The sequence below is a fragment of the Solanum pennellii genome, chromosome 11, assembly GCF_001406875.1.
Source record: "Solanum pennellii chromosome 11, SPENNV200".
Lineage (NCBI taxonomy): Eukaryota > Viridiplantae > Streptophyta > Magnoliopsida > Solanales > Solanaceae > Solanum > Solanum pennellii.
The window spans coordinates 14,982,621-15,002,116 of NC_028647.1; the positions used below are offsets into that span (position 1 = coordinate 14,982,621).

The 19,496-nt window shown below is 33.2% G+C and overlaps 1 long non-coding RNA gene and 1 pseudogene across 1 annotated transcript; both read left to right on the plus strand.

Annotated features, from left to right (window-relative positions):
• Positions 1-1,046: 1,046 nt before the first annotated feature.
• Positions 1,047-12,686, plus strand: LOC107003696 (annotated as a pseudogene).
• Positions 12,687-14,409: 1,723 nt separating this feature from the next.
• LOC114074836 lies at positions 14,410-18,126 on the plus strand. Its single transcript, XR_003575142.1, has 2 exons — positions 14,410-14,456; positions 17,925-18,126. It is a non-coding gene; the product is annotated as an uncharacterized LOC114074836 (long non-coding RNA).
• The last annotated feature ends 1,370 nt before the right edge of the window (positions 18,127-19,496 follow it).

Sequence of the window (19,496 nt, forward strand, 5' to 3'; positions counted from 1 at the left end):
TTCCATTGATAAGCAATCATACAAAACAGTACTATTACTAGTGATAAAAATATTATATTATTGCATTTGGATTTTTGTGATTGATTTGATATTTTCTCATTAGATTAACACGAATGTTTATTACCTCAAAAAAATTTACTTCATTCTTTAAATTTACAGATTCCATAAAATGTCCGCTCTTTCTTATGAATGACATAATATTCTTTATTAGAACACCTTTAAATTTGGGAGTTTGGAGAAAAAAACATCTCACTTTTTCACATTTTTCGTAGATATTATACCATGACATCATTTATAGCCAATTAATCTTCGTAACCTTAATCGAGCTTGATATTATTCAGTAAAAATGGATTTTTTTAGTTGAATGTTGTTTTCAATGTCTGTACACCAAAAAATATACATACTTTAACTAATTAAAACTTTTGTGAATTTTTACCATTAAGTCAAGGTGTACACACGAAGTAATCAATCAAAATTTAGAAGGATTTTCTACTTGAAATGTTGTTTTCAAGGTCTACACACCAATCATACCAAGAATAGGATTTTTCTTTTTTAATCAAGCCAAAATGACAATTTTGAAATAAAAAATAATAATTTTAGTTTTCTTTTCTTTAATTTAGCCTATAAACAAAAAATAAAAAAATATGTCATTTGTTAGACGACGAGCACATATATACAAAAATTATCAACGGAGGGGTATATATGCATCACGTTTTTAATGATAGGTATATCTGATCTAAAAATTGCAAAGTTGAAGAATATATTTTTTCTTTTTTCCTAGTAAATTTATTTGCTTGATTTGTGCTATATATAACTCATCAAAATTATTGAATAGAAGAACAAATCAAAGATTTATTTATTTCTCTCTACCAACTCAATTTAGTATTGAACATTTTTGTGCAGAAATTGATTACCTAAAACTTGTATTTTGTATGTTATTTTCCTTCCTCTGTCAACTTACTTTCTCCTCATCCTTATCTCATTTGTGCCCTAAAGATCAAGCTCTTGCTCTTGTACAATTCAAAAACATTTTCACAATAAGTCCTATGGCTTTAGATTTACGTAAGTTTTTTCATCCAAAAACTCTTTCATGGAACAAGAGCATAAATTATTGCTCATGGGATGAAGCTTACTATAATGAGATGACAGGACAAGTGATTGAGCTTAACCTCAATTGCAGTAAACTTCAAGGCAAGTTTCAAGCCAAAAGTAGCTTCTTTCAACTCTCCAATCTCAAAAATCTTGATTTATCTTTAAATAATTTTTTCGGATCGCTCATTTCACCTAATTTTGGTGAGTTTTCTAGTTTGATGCATCTTGTTTTGTCATATTCATATTTTACATGTCCAATACCTTTTGAAATCGTTGACCTTTCTAAATTACAAGTTGTTAGTATCCACAGTAGTCTACTAAGATTCGTACCCCACAATTTTGAACAGCTACTTAAGAACTTGACACAAATAAGAGAGATTAAATTTTATGATGTGAGCATCTATTCCACTATCCCTCTTAATTTCTCTTCTAAATTAACTACTCTACACCTTTGGTATACACAAATATACAGGATGATTCCCCAAGGAATTTTCCACCTGTCCAACTTGGAATATTTTTATTTATAAGACAATCCCCTGCTCAATGTTAGGTTTCCCACAACCAAATGGCAAAGCAGTTCATCACTCATGGAGTTATTAATCTATAGTGTGAATGCAATTGGAGGATATCTAAGTTGTTTGGTCATCTAGCTTCAGTGCGTAGATTGAGAATTACTTCTTGTAATCTCTCACGCTCTATTTAAAAACCCCTATGGTATCTCATTAACATAGAGGATTTTAACATTGCTTGTAACAATGTTGTAATAATCCGCCATTTTGAGAACTATTTATCTTTCTTGCATAAAGGACCCTTTCCGTAAGGTTTAGTGGGAATTTAGAATTACTCGTTTAACTATGGTTATTTAACTAATGGACAAATTTTTAAAATTTAATTTAATAATTAGTTAATGGGTCGATCCATAAGTTATTTAGTACCCTATGCTACTTGACCCATGAATTGAATTAAGTTTATAGGATTTAATATAATGTTAGTTATTGTATAAGCTTATTTCGACTCAAATTCTCAAACAAGGACGACGACAATGACTTTTGCGATTGTCAGAGTATTGACCAATATCATCAGGTAAACCATACTCTTCGTGTATTGTATTATGTGTAGAATTTATATCATTGATATTAAATTAAGTCGGTTACAAATTGGATAAAAATTGAAAAGTTTGGAATCGACTTTCACCTAGATATGCCTTGTTATTTCTCAAATTTTATAAGACAATTTTACCACGTGTGAGACGCCATTATTCAAAGGAAAAAATATGTTTACTTTTTGAAGGAAAATGTAATTGCTATTAGTTTTTCCTTTATAAGTTAGTGGGGTGCTATTAATGATTTTCTATTTCAAATTAGGGGTGGTGGTATATAGGATTGGTGGTCAAGAAATTTGAATAATAATGATAGTGGGGAGGTGTTTGGATAATTAACCACGGAAGAAATATTGTTTCAATAACTGGTAGCTAAATCTTTAATATTCTATAACTAGATTTTTAATGAAATATAAATTATTTGTAATTTGTTAATTAGGCAAAACAAAGGTAGGAATGATGTGTTGTACGTGTTTGGAAGAAGATTTTTTTTTGCTTTGCAACAAAAGAAAAAAANTGGGATTGATGATGTTATACGTGTTTGGAAGAAGATTTTCTTTAGCTTTGCAACAAAAGAAAAAATATTATCATTATTATTATTATTATTATTATTGTTATTATTATTATTATTATTATAAGAGTTTAATGTACTGTTTCTTCTTTCCTTTTCAAATGAGTCTTGTTTTGGGAAATTTAAGGCAAGTATAGGAGGGTAAATGAATAGGCATACATGGCAGGAAAAAGATCAATTCTTCCACTTTCATGTTACTATTCCTAAATTAGTTGTTCCTAAGTTAGTCTGGGGTGAATTTATATTTTTGGTTATTATATTATGATTCAAGTTTTGATATATTGGTACATGTAATTAAGTGTTAGGTGTATGATATTATGTGAATACCCTTAGGTTTATGATGTTGAAAGAAGTTGGGACTTAAGACTAGACTTGAAATTTAGGAACTTGATTTTAAATTTGAGTAAATTTTTTGATCCAGGCTAGACCTATAGTAATGTGAGTGTTGTTAGTTACGAAATTTTATTGTGATTATTAATGTGAATAGATTGCTTTAAGTTGGAAGTACAACGAAAAGGAAAGACTCAAGTCTCAGAGTGATTGTTCGACTATTTGAGGCAAGTGGATTTCTAAACTCTTGCTAAATGTATGCAATACATATATTTCCTTATGATCTGTGTTTGGGAGTAATGGTATTTGGAAGGGTTGACATGTCCACCTTAATTAATTTTAATGATAAAAAGGGGCAATAAAAGACAATGTGATTAATTGTTTGTATGTGATGTGTTGAGAATGGTACGGGTATCGGTGTTATAATGGGAAGATTTATTATTATAGGATGCAGATTGTAATCTGAGAATCCGAAAGCATATGGACATTAACTGAAATATTATTGATTTGGTTTATTATGTGTGATTGTTTTCTTTACTGAACTCATATAATTGTGATAATTAAGGTAATTATATGTCATAGTAGCATTTGATTTATTGAGATGTTTCATTATCTCTTTTCTTTGATATCATATGTGCACATGCATTGACATGAGATTGGGTAAGAGTAAAGGTCTAACACGTGGAGATCATCCGTGTTGAGATCGAGTTATGATTATTTGGGCACGTGGAGATTGTTTGTGCATTAGAAAAGTTATGATTATGATTTGGGCACGTGGATATTGTCCGTGCGGAATTTTTTTGATTTATGATAGTGCGTTGAGATCGTCCGCACAAACACGTGGAGATCGTCCGTGTCGCTATATGAACCTCGCGAGTCTCCCATGGCTCATGAACTCTCGATGTATTTCCTAGGAGTATCATGTATATACAGTTGAGAGAGTACTTGGTATTTGGAGGCATATCATTTCATGGTGTCATACTGCATTGCATTACATGACATCCTTCTTCCTTTATGATTAAGTATTTTATTGATGATTGGAAAGTATTTGATATTTGGTTACGTCTATTTGATGAACTTGATCTTGTGTTTTACTGATATTGTGAGTGCCTTTTTGTGAAATGTGTAATTGATGAATATTGCGCTTGTTGCTGATATATGTGCTTTTGAATGGTGAATTGTTAGGATGGGTTGGTTTTATGCATGTTGCAGTTATGGAGGTTTGGTTGGGGTGTAAGGAGTACCCCTATTTTATCCCCTTAGCTTGTGTTTAGAGGTTTACTTGCTGAGCACCGTGTGGTTCTGTACTCACCCATTGCTTCTACAAATTTTTTTGTAGGTTATTAGCCTGGACCTTTGTGATATTTTCTCTTCTTGTCTGAGGCTTCATATGGAGATTTGTGAGGTAGTTGCTTGTCATTTCGGCGAACTTCCTTACTCCTATTTATGATCTTGTCCTACTATAGGAAAAATGTCATATGAGACTTGTATCTTTTTTTTGATTCATTTTGTGATACTTTAGAGGCTTGTATACGTGACAGCCAGATTTTGGGGGTACTTTTGAGTAACTTATGAAATTTCTACATTTTATTGAAATGGTCGAGCTTTAGGCTGACTTGTCTTGGTGGATAAGAAGTGTGCCATCACGTCCATTTTTGAATCGTGACAATATGGTATCAGAGCCCAAGGTTCATAGGTCTCACGTGTGTACAATCCGAGTCTAAGTAGAGTCTCAAGGATAGGTATGGAGACGTCTGTACTTGTCTTCAAGAGGCTATAGTGACTTTTAGAAAAAATCTTTACTTTTTGAATCTCTATCGTGTGTCCTTGGTCCGATTTTGTTCTTAATGTTTCATTCCACTCTCTCGATATTTTAATATTATTTGATGAGTCTTGGTGGTTCTCATTTGAGTAGTTGATGTCATGTATGGTTTTAATCATAAATCTGATATTAAGATGAAAGTAATGTACTTATGGAAAAGATGTGTGGTTAGATTTATAATGTTCAACAATTTGAAAAGGTTGTCTAAGGTTAGTTACCTTAGTGAAAGGAATAGTACATGTGTGGTTCGATAATTGAATGTGAAATGATTTAAAGGACGACTAGATAATGGGCATGTAACTTTGGAAACTACAATTAGTAAAGTTATCATAACATGAATAGATTGCTTAGGAAATGATGAGAATAATGATGCACCAATTAAGGTTAGAATTTTTACTACAATAGTATTAATGCTTACTTGGTTAAAGTTATGGAGTATGTTACTTTTCATGTTGACCTGACCTACGAAAGAACACATATAACTTGGGCTAGATATGAAACTTATTTGGTAATATTTTACAACTATTTGATGGGTAGAAGTTTGTGACCTATTTGGATATGATCTTATTAGTAAGTAAGATGTGTTCTAGTGGTGGATCAAATGAACTTTCATGATGTGATACTAGTGGTATATGAAAATGGATACATTGATTGTTAAGCGTGAATACAGACTACTTCAGGAATTATCAATTATACCACATGATCGTATAATGATATTTGATATTGCATTCATACTTAATTTGAGAAAACAACTAGCTTGTTACTACAGACAAATGATTTAAGCATTGTTTGTAAGGGGAATCTTGGTGGTAGATTTTTGGTATAGTATAAATATATTTAGGTTGTGAAGTGTATTCCGAATGTTTTAAATGAGGACTAGTGATTTCATCTTAAGGTCCATGAAAGTGGATCAATATATGAATGACAAGCTTATGGGTAAAGGAAGTCCTAAAGAGTATACTTATGTGAAGATAATTAAGAGTTTAGTAAGGAAGTGCGGATAATAATAGGTTAGTTCTTTGGATTGGATTAGCGTAACTGGATTTAAGGTATTATATTGATGAAATAGTTGACTTCGTGGTGATAACAAGAGTTAACTAAGCATGATGGTAATAGGAGTTTGTGATGGATTGTGATTGAGACAAAATCATATAATAAGAATTGAGGGTTAAACGAGTTTTTATGGCAATAACGTCGTGCGAGCATCTAAGGTTGTGGTTTTCCACTATTTGATGAGTAATGTGGTTGTATGAAAAGTTGTAGGATGTGTTGAAAAGTCCGCATGAATAGAATTGAAAAGAACTAGAGTCATAAATGGAAAAGAATTAGTTATGTATTTTAGTCATTGGAAAGATGCAATTGAGAAAAGGGTTATTTACTATAATTATAAAAGACAAAGATATATCTTTGTAGAGTTGACACGTGATTTCATCTGTTTAACTTTGGTTATGGTATTAGTGTCATATGTTCATCAAACTGATAAAAAAAATATTAGGTAAGAATTGAGAAAGAGACCTACACAGTTCGACTAAAGTGTGGTGATAAGTTCTTTTATAGTTTCGAGTTTGGTAACGGGTACCATTGGATTTTTAAGAAAGGGTGTGGCAAGGTCGATGTATAGGCGATCAATAATAAGCTAAGATGTGCGAATTTATAAATATATTCAATGTATGAGCTAATGTCAATAGATAAAAGGATTGGGTTACATTGTTGAATTCAAAATTCAAGTTTTTCATTGTAAGTTTAGATTTGTGGTAGTGTGTTTTGTCAAGGTATGTATTAATTAGGTGTAAGAAATGATTGATCAGATTGAGTATGAAGCATTTGGAAGGACTTAAAAATAATTTGAGTAGTAAATATTGTTACTTTTTATTGTTATACCTAAATGGGATTCCCCGTAATATTTTGATTTCGAGGATAAGAATAAAAATATCATGGGTTGTAGGTCAAAGAATAAGATTGGTAAGCAAGTCAGAAAAGAAAAAGAGGTTGATGTATCGAAGAGTTTAAGGTATTTGAAATTTGCATCATCGGAATAATTTATGAAAGTGAAGAAATAAGACATCGCAATAGACCATCGGTTCGAAGTGGAAGGTTGTTTGAATTTTTTTCTTGTATTTAGGTATGACTATGATATATGAATAGGTACGGTACAAACTTACTAGAGGTTTAACAATGATTTTTTTTTACGAGGATTGAGTTTTCTTCGAGTAATAAACATTGACGTGTTGAAGATGTTACATTTTTATGTTCGTTTGGGGTTGTTCGAATCGTGGTAGATGACTTATGGGGATACTACAGTATGAAATGAATGTTTTGAGGGGATTGAAACTTCTTCGTTGATCGAACTATATAGACTGTGTTAGCGTTACATAGACATTTGATGGTGAATAGAGGTTATGAGCTTATAGTATACAAAATTATTGGAATGACCAAGGATTTCTTTAAATGGTTACATTGGGTACATGATGGTTCTGAATATAAGTCGATATCTGGAATATGAAAGATTACGTGAAATTGAAATTGAGTGTGAATCGATGATTGTACTTCGATGGAAAAGTATTTTAGATTTAAAATTAGTATTATCTATCTTGGGTGTGACTCATATCTACCATTTAAGAGATGAATCCGTCGTTAAAAAAATAATAATAATAAAATTAGAAGAGATGGTATGTTTGCTAAGAAAACTTTGATACTAGTGATGGTTTGAGAGTAATGTAAGTGTCTGGTTTGGTTAGAATGTTTGATAGTATTAAAAATGGTTGCTTTATCACAGTACTATGAAAGTTTGTGGGGTTTGATAAATCGAGTATGTGTAAGATTATAATGGGGATAAGACTGGCTGATTTTATGTCTCTAAAAATTGAGGGATGTAGTTAGATGAATGGAAATATTTGACACGAACATTATGAAAGAAGTGTGTAGTGTTATTCAATCTTGGTTCTTTATATTCTTATGTGACCAACTTTTTCGTATTGGGCACTATTTGGAGTATGATTACCTACTTATATTATGCCAGTTTCCACATCTATGGGTGAATGCTTAGTGGTGGATCGAATGTACCGATCCTCTCATGTCCCTTGATATGATGAGATCCTTGGGCAGAATTGATCATTTCAGTTATGATAGGTTGGATTTTGTTTGGAAGTTAAAGTATATAAGTAATTGTACACGCACAACTTTGTTTATGAGAACCTATATAAGAGGTTCTATTAGCTTAGGTGTACCACTAGCTATGTGGTTACTTGATCTTGTTGTTCTTGGGTTAGATAAGTTTGATTCTCCCTTAATTAGTACTTGATGTTTAAAGATCATATTTTTACAACTTAAGTTTGTGGAAAGATTGTGTTGTGAAAATGAAATTTTGATAGATTTGTGATGGTTGTGCATTTAAAGTGTGGTAGTTGGTTAAATTTTACTTTTGCTTGTAGTCAGTATTGATTCAGAAGGCTTGGTTATGTAAGAAAATATTCATCATGAAGGTTGTGTTAAGGTCAAATGTGTTTCAGTTTAGGTTGGGCCCATGAGTTAGTTTACAACTTGATAATTACTCTAGATCTATGGATCTTCCAAGGTTCGATTCGAAAGTTCAATTCTTAGTAGTTGATCTAGATGAAATGGTCTTAAGCATGAGCTCACTTGGAGAGATCAACAACGACTCTACAAGATCACAACTTAGACTTTTGGTAACGTAAGTTATTATTCCTCTTCTGTCTTCTTCTTCTTTATGTTTGAGGACGAACATGATTTTTAGTGGTGGATAATGTAATGACCCGTTAGACCATTTTGAGAACTATTTATCTTTCTTTAATAAAGGACCCATTCCGTAAATTTTAGTGGGAATTTAGAATTACTCGTTCAACTATGGTTATTAATTAGTGGACAAATTTTTAAAATTTAATTTATTAATTAGTTAATGGGTCGATCCATAAGTTTTTTTAGTACCCTATACTACTCGACCCATGTAATGAATAATGTTGATAGGGTTTAATATAATGTTAGTTATTGTATAAGCTTATTTCGACTCAAATTCTCAAACAAGGACGACGACAATGACTTTTGCGATTGTCAGAGTATTGACCAATATGCATCAGGTAAACCATACTCTTCTTGTAGTATTATGTGTAGAATATATATCATTGATAATAAATGAAGTCGGTTAGAAATTGGATAAGAATTGAAAAGTTTGGAATCGACTTTCGCCTGGATATGCCTTGCTATTTCTAAAATTTTATAAGAAAATTTGACCACGTGTGAGAGGCCATTATTCAAAGGAAAAAATATGTTTACTTTTTGAAGTAAAATGTAATTGCTATTGATTTTTCCTTTATAAGTTAGTGGGGTGCTATTAATGATTTTCTATTTTAAATTAGGGGTGGTGGTATATAGGATTGGTGGTCAAGAAATTTGAATAATAATGATAGTGGGGAGGTGTTTGGATAATTTACCACCGAAGAAATATTGTTTCAGTAACTAGTAGCTAAATCTTTAATATTCTATAACTAGATTTTTAATGAAATAGAAATTATTTGTAATATGTTAATTTGGCAAAAGAAAGGTGGGAATGATGTGTTGTACGTGTTTGGAAGAAGATTTTTTTTAACTTTGCAACAAAAGAAAAAATATTATTATTATTATTATTATTATTATTATTATTATTATTATTATTGTTATTATTATTATTATTATAAGAGTTTAATGTACTGTTTCTTCTTTCCTTTTCAAATGAGTCTTTGATACGCTCAAACTTACTTCTCAAATGAGAAGTAAAGCGGTCGCGTCAAGTAAATAACCCAACTAGTGAGGTTGGAATCGTTCCCACGAGGAAAATAGTCTAGACTTAACTTCAACTTGTTTATTACTACTGTTCGGTTGATGACTTCCTTAGAAAGTAAAAACATAAAAAGGGGGGTTTGTATTTCCTAATGATTAAAAATAACTAGCGAAATTGAAAGAGAAACTTNGTCGTCCCATACTTGGTGCAATTCTTCTGCTGCTTTCTTCATTCCCCTCGACGGCAGGTATGACGGACCGTCATAGGCACAACGGTCCGTCGAGGGTCTTCGTTCCAAAATACTTCAACTCTCGGAATTTGGGTACTGGGATCACTTCTCTGAACTTCACGACGATCCTGCAGGACGGACCGTCATAGCCATGACGGACCGTCACAAGCTTCGTAATCCCACACTTGGTCAGACTTCCCCATCTTCCTTCAGCAGCTGCACTATGTTGCCACCTACGGACCGTCACAAGCACGACGGACCGTCATAAGCTCCGTAGGTGGTCTCTTCTGCATTTTTCGCTCAAAATCTCCGCATTCAGCCTACGACAGATTTCCTGCAAAACAAAGAGAAACTTATATCAAAATTAGCACAAAAAGGCTTTCGGACACACTAAACTTAAGGAAAAAGTGTTAATTATACCGTGAAACCACGGTATATCAGTCTTGTTTTGGGAAATTTAAGGCAAGTATAGGAGGGCAAATGAATAAGCATACATGGCAGGAAAAAGATCAATTCTTCCACTTTCATGTTACTATTCCTAAGTTAGTTGTTCCTAAGTTAGTCTGGGGTGAATTTATATTTTTTGGTTATTATATTATGATTCAAGTTTTGATATATTGGTACATGTAATTAAGTGTTAGGTGTATGATATTTTCTTTTTTAATCAAGCCAAAATGACAATTTTGATATAAAAAAAATTAGTTTTCTTTTCATTAATTAAGTCTATAAACAAACATAAAAAAATATGTCATTTGTTGGACGAGGAGCACATATATACAAAATTATCAACGGAGGGGTATATATGCATCACGTTTTTGATGATAGGTATATCAAATCTAAAAATTGCAAAGTTGAAGAATATATTTTTCCTTTTTTCCTAGTAAATTTATTTGCTTGATTTGTGCTATATATAACTCATCAAAATTATTGAATAGAAGAACAAATCAAAGATTTATTTATATCTCTCTACCAACTCAATTTAGTATTGAACATTTTTGTGCAGAAATTGATTTCCTAAAACTTGTATTTTGTATGTTATTTTTCTTACTCTGTCAACTTTACTTTCTCCTCATCCTTATCTCATTTGTGCCCTAAAGATCAAGCTCTTGCTCTTGTACAATTCAAAAACATTTTCACAATAAGTCCTATGGCTTTAGATTTACGTAAGTTTTTTCATCCGAAAACTCTTTCATGGAACAAGAGCATAAATTATTGCTCATGGGATGAAGCTTATTGTAATGAGATGACATGACAAGTGATTGAGCTTAACCTCAATTGCAGTAAAGTTCAAGGCAAGTTTCAAGCCAAAAGTAGCTTCTTTCAACTCTCCAATCTCAAAAGTCTTGATTTATCTTTTAATAATTTTTATGGATCGCTCATTTCACCTAATTTTGGTGAGTTTTCTAGTTTGATGCATCTTGTTTTGTCATATTCATATTTTACAGGTCCAATACCTTTTGAAATTTTTGACCTTTCTAAATTACAAGTTGTTAGTATCCATAGTAGTCTACTAAGATTCGTACCCCACAATTTTGAACAGCTACTTAAGAACTTGACACAAATAAGAGAGCTTAAATTTTATGATGTGAGCATCTATTCCACTATCCCTCTTAATTTCTCTTCTAAATTCACTACTCTACACCTTTGGTATACACAAATATACAGGATGATTCCCCAAGGAATTTTCCACCTGTCCAACTTGGAATCTTTTTATTTATAAGACAATCCCCTGCTCAATGTTAGTTTTCCCACAACCAAATGGCAAAGCAGTTCATCACTCATGGAGTTATTAATCTATAGTGTGAATGCAATTGGAGGATATCTAAATTGTTTGGTCATCTAGCTTCAGTGCGTAGATTGAGAATTACTTCTTGTAATCTCTCAGGCTCTATTCAAAAACCCCTATGGTATCTCATTAACATAGAGGATTTTAACCTTGCTTGTAACAATGTTGTAATAACCCGCCATTTTGAGAACTATTTATCTTTCTTTCATAAAGGACCCTTTCCGTAAAGTTTAGTGGGAATTTAGAATTACTCGTTTAACTATGGTTATTTAATTAATGGACAAATTTTTAAAATTTAATTTAATAATTAGTTAATGGGTCGATCCATAAGTTATTTAGTACCCTATACTACTTGACCCATGTATTGATTAAGTTTATAGGGTTTAATATAATGTTAGTTATTGTATAAGCTTATCTCGACTCAAATTCATAGACAAGGACGACGACAATGACTTTTGCGATTGTCAGAGTATTGACCAATATGCATCAGGTAAACCATACTCTTCTTGTATTGTATTTTGTGTAGAATTTATATCATTGATATTAAATTAAGTCGGTTACAAATTGGATAAGAATTGAAAAGTTTGGAATCGACTTTCCCCTGGATATGCCTTGTTATTTTTCAAATTTTATAAGAAAATTTGACCACGTGTGAGACAAAATTATTCAAAGGAAAAACTATGTTTACTTTTTGAAGGACAATGCAATTGATATTGATTTTTCCTTTATAAGTTAGTGGGGTGCTATTGATGGTTTTCTATCTCAAATTAGGGGTGGTGGTATGTAGGATTGGTGGTCCAGAAATTTGAATAATAATGATAGTGGGGAGGTGTTTGGATAATTAACCACGGAAGAAATATTGTTTCAATAACTAGTAGCTAAATCTTAAATATTCTATAACTAGATTTGTAATGAAATAGAAATTATTTTGTAATTTGTTAATTAGGAAAAACAAAGGTGGGATTGATGATGTTATACGTGTTTGGAAGAAGATTTTCTTTAGCTTTGCAACAAAAGAAAAAATATTATCATTATTATTATTATTATTATTATTGTTATTATTATTATTATTATTATAAGAGTTTAATGTACTGTTTCTTCTTTCCTTTTCAAATGAGTCTTGTTTTGGGAAATTTAAGGCAAGTATAGGAGGGTAAATGAATAGGCATACATGGCAGGAAAAAGATCAATTCTCCCACTTTCATGTTACTATTCCTAAGTTAGTTGTTCCTAAGTTAGTTTGGGGTGAATTTATGTTTTTGTTTATTAAATTATGATTCATGTTTTGATATATTGGTACATGTAATTAAGTGTTAGGTGTTTGATATTCTGTGAATACCCTTAGGTTTATTACATTGGAAAGAAGTTGGGACTTAAGACTAGACTTGAAATTTAGGAACTTGATTTTAAATTTGAGTAAATTTATTGATCTAGGCTAGCCCTATAGTAATATGAGTGTTATTAGTTACGAAATTTTATTGTGATTATTAATGTGAATAGATTGCTTTGAGTTGGAAGTACAACAAAAAGGAAAGGCTCAAGTCTCACAGTGATTTTTCGACTATTTGAGGCAAGTGGATTTCTGAACTCTTGCTAAATGTATGCAATGCATGTATTTCCTTGTGATATGTGTTTGGGAGTAATGGGATTAGGAAGGGTTGACATTTCCACCTTAATTAATTTTAATGATAAAAAGGGGCAATAAAAGATAATGTGATTAATTGTTTGTATGTGATGTGTTGAGAATGGTACGGGTATCGGTGTTATAATGGGAAGATTTATTATTATAGGATGCAGATTGTAATCCGAGAATCCGAAAGCATATGGACATTAACTAATATATTATTGATTTAGTTTATTATGTGTGATTGTGTTCTTTACTGAACTCGTATAATTGTGATAATTAAGGTGATTATATGTCATAGCGACATTTGATTTATTGATATATGTTGCATCATCTCCTTTCTTTGATATCATATGTGCACATGCATTGACATGAGATTGGGTAAGAGTAAAGGTCTAACACGTGGAGATCGTCCGTGTTGAGATCGAGTTATGATTATTTGGGCACATGGAGATCATTCGTGAGATAGAAAAGTTATGATTATGATTTGGGCACATGGAGATCGTTCGTGCGGAATTTGTTTGATTTATGATAGTGCATTGAGATCGTCCGCACATACACGTGGAGATCGTCTGTGTCAGTTTATGGACCTCGCGAGTTCCCCATGGGTCATGAACTCTCGATGTATTTCCGAGGAGTATCATTTATATACAGTTGAGAGAGTACTTGGTATTTGGAGGTATATCATTCCATGGTGTCATACTGCATTGCATCACATGACATCCTTCAACCTGTATGATTAAGTATTTTATTGATGATTGGAAAGTATTTGATATTTGGTTACCTCTATTTGATGAACTTGATCTTGTGTTTTGCTGATATTGTGAGTGCTTTTTTGTGGAACGTGTAATTGATGAATATTGAGCTTGTTGCTGATATATGTGCTTTTGAATGGTGAACTTTGAGGTTTGGTTGGTTTTATGCAGGTTGTAGTTATGGAGGTTCGTTTGGGGCGTAAGGAGTACCCACATTTTATCCCCGTAGCTTGTGTTTAGAGGTTTACTTGCTGAGCACCGTGTGGTTTGGTACTCACCCATTGCTTCTACAATTTTTTTTGTAGGTTATTAGCCTGGACCTGTGTGATATTTTCTCTTCTTCTTGTCTGAGGCTTCACATGGAGATTTGTGAGGTAATTGCTTGTCATTTCGGCGGACCTCCTTACTCCTATTTATAATCTTGTCCTACTCTAGGAACAATGTCATATGAGACTTGTATCTTACTTTTGATTCATTGGTGATACTTTAGAGACTTGTATACGTGACAGTCAAATTTTGGGGGTACTTTTAAGTAACTTATGAAATTTCTGCATTTTATTGCAATGTTCGAGTTTTAGGATGACTTGTCTTAATGAGATAAGAAGAGTGCCATCACGTCCATTTTTGGATCGCGACAAATGTTGAAGGACCAATATCTGACTTATTTAGATTTGGAAAGGTCTGGTCGTTATCACTTGCAAATAACAACTTTGATGGACAAATTGGGTTCTTATTCTTTAACCGAATTTTTACTCAACTTGAATTCTTAGATTTTTTATCCAGTTCCATAACGGGTCAAATTCCTTCTAATGTAAGTGTAACACCTCTAAAACGACTTAGGTAAAACTAGAGCCTAACACGTGGTGTCATGAGGTTTTAAGGTCCTAAAATGGTTTACAATTATGTTTTGAGGAATTGTATAAAGTTTTGTAATGTTTGGAGTTCAAACGTCCAAGAACGTCCATGACGTTCTAAAGATATACCTTGAGATGTGCTTGTACGTTTAGGTGTCTTTTAATGTTTTACGTCTTCATTTTGGTTGAAATTTATGAGAGAGGTTCCTAACATGTATACTAGTATATTTTGGTTGTAAATGTATGGGAAAAAATCCCCAAGGAAAAACCAAAGGGTCCTTGAGGAGGACCCAACTTGTAGCAAAAAGCTGACAAAACCAGTCTAATCTATGGAAGGCGATCGACGCCCATAGATGGAGGGACTAGGTAGTGACATAGGCTAGGGATATTAAGCTCCCATTTTTTGAGTCTCTGATCCAATCGAAAAATTGCCACTATGTGTCATCGTTGGGTATACGAGATGCAACTTGTGGTTCGTAGATAACACTTGTAGATTTTATGCAGGTGTCTCGGCCAGTTCAAGGGTAAGTTGGGAATTTCACCTAACCTTCCCAAATTTATTTGGGCGGTTTGTTAAGGTTATTTTGGGTATTTTAAGTGGGTTTATAAGTCTTGAACACTTAGATAAATTCATTATTTCAAAATCAAAACAAAGACCCCTAAAGAACTCTATACAACACCATTGAAGCTTGAAGGGAAATAGGAGCTTGAAGCATGGTTTTCTCCATCAATTTGCATTTAATTTCGTGTATTAGCATCAATTAAGGTATGATTTTCATCCTTTAATCAGTTTTCTTCAAGGATACAACCTTCAAAGTGTTTTTCCAAGACTTTCTCAAAGTATGAACTTCTAAATTGTAATCTAGCCACGGGTTCTTGCATATATCATTTTGAGTCAATATCTTATGATTGAATTGATGTTAATTTGATGATTTTATACTAAAAACTCCATGAACCCATTCAAACCATGAATTCCTTATTTTGACCATATTATGAATGATATAATCATGTCTCTATTACATTGATTTGATGTATAGTTTGATTAGGGCTATTGAGTTATGAAAGAATGATGTTAGAATTATACGTAGGCTGTCCTAGTTTGATGAATTCATATCGTATTATCTTGGATCATTGTATATTCAGACTATTGGATCAAATTGGTTATTATGGCTATTGGTAAGAGCCTTTGTGTATTGAGTTGGTTGAATTGAATATGGGTTGGAGTTGTGAGATTGGAATGGTGGTATGTTGAATGATGATGATGGTTGTTATGGTCCACTTATGGTCACAGTGCTTATGTGCTATACCTGTGCAAAATGTGGCCTCCCCAGCATTACTTTATGAATTGTGAAACAATGTGGCGTCATTGACATTACTTTATGAATTATGGTATTATCATCTTATAACGTGGATATTTTAGTAATGTGAACATCTTAATGACTTATGTGTATATATGAAGTCAAAGTATGTGTTCTTCTAAGTTATCATATGTGATCATGATAGGCTATAGTGATTCCTTATGTGTGTATACTTCATGTTGAAGTGTGAATCTTCTTAGTTGAATATTTGAACATTATGATGAGTTATATTGATGATTTTGTAGTAGTTTGTAGGGTTACTGTTATTATGCGTAAGTTGATCCAATGTGCTAGATGAATGACATTGTACATGTGAAAAGAAGATAATGAAGTGTGTCTTGCTTAGTTAGACCTATGTCCCTTACTTGATACATGAAGAATGTGAATGTGAATACTTGACTTAGTAGGCTAAAGAACCTCAGTCATGAATGTATATGTATGAATGGAATATGATCTTGAATAAAGTTAAGAAGGTAATTAATGTGGAACCTTGTAGAAAGAAGGTTATGATATCCTTGAAGTTTAAAGTCGTAATGGATCCTTCTTGTTTGAATGTTGGGCTTGGGGTTGATTGGATGGAACGACATGAAATCATCCTTTGGAAAGTTTTTACCTATCTTATTAACCATTGTAGGCATCCTTAGTGGACCCTTTTAGGTGGGGTGTATTATTATTTTGTTATGAACAAGATATGGTACCTCTTCATATGCTCCTTTATTGAACTACTCTATGAGAACAAAGGGTAGCACCAAGAGAATATGATAGGGGAGTAGCTCTAGTTATGATGGAGATTAGCGTACAAATAAACCGTTGATATTCCTTAACCATGTGCCTACATGGGTGTCCTAGTTCTACTATTGGCAAGTAGAATACCCTTTATCGGATTAGGGTAGACTCCGGATTCCATTCCTAGATAGTATTTGTCAGTTATTAACTATTCTTATCATGTGAGATACATGCTAGTGTGGGATTAGTTCTATGAAGTTTCGGTAGTGGAATGGATTCTATCTATACATTGCAAAAGTAGGTCTGGAAGATATTAGTATGTGAGTTCCCTAGGCCTTCTCCAAGACCATTATCTGAATGCCTTTAAGTGTTGAATGCCGGAAAAATGGTTTAATGAACTTGCTGACTTAAGTTAAAAGTATGTTAATGAAAAGGTACTTAGCTAGAGTGTCTTTAAGGATTGTTTAGGTATGCTTAAAAAGGATGTATGGGCGGTCTCTTCATGTCTTACTTAGGTGAGTCTTGGAGCTATTCTAGGTAGGGAGTAAAATGAATGAAATGGGAATAATGTTATCTTAGGTAGTCTAAATGATCTCTTTGGTGTGTGGGAAGGGGTTGTATGGGCGGTATCTTCACAACTCACTCAAGTGAGCCTTAGAATCACCATTGGTAGGAGGGTCTCATAGTTTTGTGAATTGAAGTGATATTGATGTTGTATTGTGGAATGTGACTATATGTGTTTATGTTGACTTAATGTGATAGCTTATACTTGTTTTTATGATGTCTCATTAAAAAGTAGCATGTTTTATACAAATGTCCTTTTAATATGATTTTATGCATTACACCATACATAGTACATTCTAATGTACTAATTCCATAATGTTTTCTATCTCTAAATGTTTAGGTGGCATATGAGAGGAGTATCGAAGTGGAAGCTTGGATTAGTGTTCATTCAAGAAAGTGTTGGTATGTCCTCACTTGATTCGAGGACTTCATGTATGTTTTGTTTTTCTTATTGAAAGTATTTTAATAGACTTAGATATTTCTATATGTTGAAGTATGGGTCGTTTCCGAAGATATTCGTATGTCTAAGATGGTGACATTCAGACTTAGCCTTTCATTATGCTTTTCTATAAAAGATATATTTTGAAGTATTACTATTTTATGTGAAAAGTTTTAATTCCGCACTACTTTTCATACATGTATGCAATGAATTATGTCAAAGGGCTTGTACAAGACCTCGGAGAGCTCAAGTAGGTGATGTTGCGATTCGAGAATACCAAATCTCCTAGGATGTAATCTCGGGTCATGACAAAGTTTGTATCAAAGAATAGATTATGAAGTAGTCTTTAGGAATCCGAAGTCTCATTAAAGACAAATCTAGTAGAATGTTGTTCATTGGTGTGAGTCGCGACACATCTATCAGCAAGAGGCAATAGAACGATAGAGTTTCACTTTGATCATCAATATTTTGTCGTGCCAATAGATTGAGATGATAAGTGTCTGTTAATTTCTTCTATTTTGTTTATCCAAGTATGAATTCTAGAACAATGCTGAGAGGGTTGGACGAAGCAGTGCAAGAGTAAGCTCCCCAAGGTGGAATAGCTCCACAAGGAGTTCAAGTTCCTTAAGATGCTCAAGTTCCTCCCCAAGGTGATCAAGTCCCTGTTGGAGATGAAGGTAATGAGGTTTACGATGGTTCCCCTGTACATGACTAATGGGGATATTAGAGAGGCTCTACTTACTTTAGCCCGAGCCTTGACAACTCATGTGACTAAGGGTATTGAACTTAGGGTGAATTGCTACGGAGAGTACTATGACCTCTAGGTTGAGTCGGGTCCTACAGAGTGGGAAATGTTTAAGGGGGATTTCTTAGGAAAGTACTTTCCCTGTGAGATGAGGGAGGTGAAGGTCGAGGATTCCATTAACCTTAGACAAGGGAACATGAGTGTGGAAGAGTATTCTTTGATATTCACCTTGTTGTCTAGGTATGCTCCACCCTTGGTCTCTAACCCTAGGGATGAGATGAGTAGGTTTGGACCACTGTTGCCAACCTTGTGAAAGAAGAGTGACATATGGACATGCTCCACAATGACATGAACTTGTCTAAACTTATGGTCTTTGCTCAATCCATTGAGGATTCCAAGCTTAGTAGGATTTTTAGAAATTTGAAGAGGGGTGGATCAAATGAGCGAAACCAACCTAGGTTTAAGAAGAGGGTTCCGAACCATGATGGACCTAGTGCTCCTAAGATCAAGGGTGAAGGTAGTAGTAGTTTAAGCCTACTTATTCTACTTGTGGGAAGAAGCACATAGGTAAATATCTAGTTGGTACCAAAAAAGGCTTTGGTTGTGTTAAAGATGGTCCTAAGGTGAGGGATTGTCCTAATATTGTAGCTAGAGGAAGAGATACAAACGAAGCTACTCCAAGTGCTCCGAAGGTGGTGCTCCAAATAGGAATAACTTCTATGTTCTTC